General features: G+C 36.2%; 1 protein-coding gene across 1 annotated transcript in view; it reads left to right on the top strand.

The window, feature by feature from the left end:
* ZFAND3 (zinc finger, AN1-type domain 3) overlaps positions 1–4,065 on the top strand; it is a 423,161-nt gene that overhangs the window by 325,098 nt on the left and 93,998 nt on the right. The window lies entirely within an intron of this gene.

Genomic DNA, 4,065 nt, shown 5'->3' with positions numbered 1-4,065 from the left:
GAGTATTTTATAAATTCTAGATATAAGTCCCTTGTCTGACTTAAAATACTTTTAAGCCAAAATGTTTTGATCTGAGTTGTGGGCATCTTCTTTAGACAGTTTTATTATTAAGAAGTTGGTATTTTCTTAAAGTAATTAGATGGTGTTTTTTTATCCTTTCATGAGATATGTTTAAAAGGCCTTGTGGAAAAGTTCAGTGCCTTTTAAGATTTCTTTAAAACATATTATGTGACCTTATGTCAAAAAATTTCTTTACAGAGTTCCAGCCAAAGAAAATCCAGTATTTATTTTACTGGAATTATTTGTTGATGAACCTTAAAATTAATTGTTTATGCTGTAGTGAACAGGTAGAACTACAGTTTCTCTTCAGTAGGATCCTTGAACCAGATGGATTGACAGGGTGACTGCTGCAGTGGGCGCTTGTGTGTGGAAGTGTGAAGATGGCGCAGGACAGGACTGGGTCACTATGAGTCAAACTCAACTCTGTAACACCTAACAACAACAGGATCCTTGAGCCGTGACTAATTCAAGGACTCTGTTCCTGTCCTGGCTCAAGAGGATGGGAGAGTGGTGACACCGTAGTTGCCAGCTCTTAGCCCGACCGTGAATATTTCAGAGCAGACTTTTTGGTATGGAGAAAATGAAAATTACTCCCTGAAATTCAATACTCTTAATAAGTCTTTGCATTTTAATTTTATACCTCCTTTATGTTTCTGAAGTTAAAATAAGAAATGTAAATCATGCATATGTTTATAACCTGACATACTATAAATAAACTCGCTCTACTGTGTAGTCACAGTACATCTTTTCATTCACCTTACGTACATTCAAAGATGGACACTGAAAAAGAAAGACCAGAGAATTGATAACCTTGAAGTGGGTTGTCAGTGCAGATAATTGAATTAGTATTTTGTGAATTGCAAGAAAAATGGGACCCTAACATGATGGCATGATGTGTCTGGCATTTGGCTACTAACCTCAGGGTGCTAATCTAAGCCGCTTCACAAGAGGAAGATTTGGTGGTCTGCTATCATAAAAATCGGTAACTCCGGTAACCCTAAAGGACATGTTCTGCTCCTAGAATTTCACTATGAGTCAGACTGATTCACCACCAGTGATTTTGATTTGGTGGGCAGAAGAATTAATAAATTAGTCTTGGAAGAATGTAACCACAATGATCCTTAAAGATGAAAGCTTTGATACTTTTGACTTGTTTATTTGGGGAATTTCATTAGGAATAACCAGCTGCTCAAAAAGCACATGGTTGGTAGAACAGAGACCAATTTGTGGGAATGTGCATGGTTGGTAAAGGAGAGAAACCTTCAGTAGGATAGATTGAATACAATAGCAGAAAAGGTGCATTCAAGCATAGCAAAAATTGTGAAGTGATGCAAAACAGGGCAACATTGTGTTCTAGTAAAGTTGCCAATTACTTTATAGTAACTAACATAACAAGTCTGTATTCACATTCACTCTCAAACAGATAAGGTCTTATTAAAAGTACAGCCAGAGTGCTCCTTGGAAGCATGGATGGTGAAGCTTTGTCTCAGTGATTTGGGCATGTTGCTAGGATTGGTTCTTTCTTGGAAAGAGACATCATCATACTTGGAAAGGAGGAGAGTCGATGAAAGAGTAAGATTCAACAAGCTGAATTGACCCCGTGATTGCAGCAATGGGTTCAAATGTGTTAGAGATGATGATGACGGTGCAGGATAGGACAGGGACCACATCTGTTGTTCACAGGGTTGCTGTGCATCATACTTGACTCAGTGGCACCTGACAGCATCTTCTTCCTTGAAGTATTTGGGCTAAATACTTTTCTCTTCAGAAAACATGAAAAAATAGGATTAAAATATCCTGTCTATATGTTACAAATGTTATTACAATTAGTAGTTACACATAAAGTAACCATTTGTGGGGCCATAGGAGAGCTGTAACATTGCCGAAAGCAGGTGAGACTTGAAACTGTGCCATTAAACTTGAGGGCAGTTTTTTCTGGAAAGTATTATTTTTTTTTCACTTTTTTTTAAAATAAAGATCACATTTTTCTTTATTTCTACCTGTTTTTTCACAGTTCCTAGCTCAGTGTTTCTTAATTTGATGTTATTGAAAGAAGGTGGTTTTTTAAATTTCTTTTTTATTGATATTTTAATGAAAGTTTACAGAAAACTTGGATTTCCATTTATTCATTCATTGTTGTGCCTTTTCCTCACTACACCCAAGATCGCTTTTCTCTTTAAAAAGATTCTTTCATTGCTACACAGTTTACTTCCTCCCCACCTCCTAGTCTACTTTGCTATGTACCTTCTTATTATGGACTGTTGTCATGCAAATAATACCTAATCATATATTTTTTAAAAATTCCTTTTAATGAAAGTTTACAGAGACTTAAGGTTTCCAGTCATTCATTGTTAACAGTTTTTCTCTTCCATGGCTGCTGTTTTATTTTTAAAAGGGGTTAAAGGGAGGTGGAAACACAATATTTCGGGTTATCCATTTTCTTTGCAGTGTGATAAACAGTGACATGCACTGGAATAGCTTGTATTGTTCATTGTTTTTGTCTTTTCCCTCCAGAACCTTTTCTTGACTCACTCTCTTTTGGCAGACTGATCCCAATATTATTGTCTGTTTTTACAAAGACAAGGGAAGAAACCTTCTTTCACTTGGGACTTAAGAGAAGATTGATGTGCTAAACACTTTCTACATCATTGTTCAGAAACTAGTTAAAGGGAAACATTTCATTGTTGTTATGGTACCAAGAGGTTTATATAAGATCTTTTAAATTGATTCTGAAGCTAAAGGGTAGTGTTGTTAAATCAGAGGTAGCCCTGTAAATCTTAGTAATACCTACAGTTGTGTATCTTATATCTTGATATAATCAATATTCGTGGAAACATTTCAACCAACGTATTTAATCCTATACAGTTGTGTCAGTTACTACAAAATGTTGATCAATATTACATACAGTAGGTGATCTTCTATTAGGATTTTACCCATTCCTCTGCTCTGTGGAGCTTTTCTAAAGAGGATAGAATTGGGGTGTGAGTTAAAATTACGGCATTTAGTTCATTGGTTTGGATTTTTTTCCTCTTTTTGGTCCTACAGATAAGAGTTTTCCCTCCTTCAAATCTGCAATATCAGCATACTTAAGACAGAAAATTAGAAATTTAACCTACTTATATAATACGCTAGTTCTCATCAGGAGAATATTAGGGAAGATAAAACCTTTCGTTTTTTATTAACATTTAGTATAACCATTGAAGAAAGATCAAAACAGTAAATCTGTCATGGAAAGGAAAAAAGTATTACAAAAATGTTTTCCCTCATACGCTCATCATACTAGGTCCTGAAGGAGTTCATTTGATTCCCGAGGCAGAAGACAAAATGAGTATCAAACATTTGGTAAGATTAATGCATCTTGCTATGCTCTACAATAATAACAACAAAGGTATTCCCACCTCAGGTTATTGTATGCCAGAGTGACTGTTTCCTAACCATATGTTGCTTTTAGCCATAAATAAGTGGCTATTGATGTTATTTGTTGTGGAGTCAGAATCACTCATAGCTGACCCTCCAGTGAGTTTTCAGAGGCAGCAAATCTCATGGGAAGAGACTGCCCATCCTTTTCCCATGGTGCAGCTGGTGCATTTCAGCTGCATGCCTTTGGGATTACAGTACAGTTTCTCACTACTAGGCCATCAGAGAGAAATAACCTGCCAAATGCTTTCTCTTGGCTTTTATTGTTGTTCTTTTCCTATTCAATTTTAATCTGTGTACATTAACTATTCCTTAGATTAAAGAATAATATGAGGAGTCTGATGTTGTTATGTACTGTGGAGTCACACCTGACTCTCCAGCAGGTTTTCAGAGGCAGTAAATCACATGGGAACAGCTTGCCCATCCTTTCCCATCCACACTGTGTATTATATGACTGTAAATAACAGCACGTGAATTAAAAGCATTTCATACAATGGAGACTTTGTGGATAAGGTCACTGAAGTTAGGTCCCATTGCCACCAGTTGATTTCTTTGTGCTATAGAACAGATGATGTTGTTGTTGTTGTT

The sequence above is a fragment of the Elephantulus edwardii genome, unplaced genomic scaffold (assembly GCF_000299155.1).
Source record: "Elephantulus edwardii isolate Elephantulus edwardi_28Jun2011 unplaced genomic scaffold, EleEdw1.0 scaffold00017, whole genome shotgun sequence".
Classification (NCBI taxonomy): Eukaryota; Metazoa; Chordata; class Mammalia; order Macroscelidea; family Macroscelididae; genus Elephantulus; species Elephantulus edwardii.
This window is presented reverse-complemented; position numbering and strand designations above follow the sequence as displayed.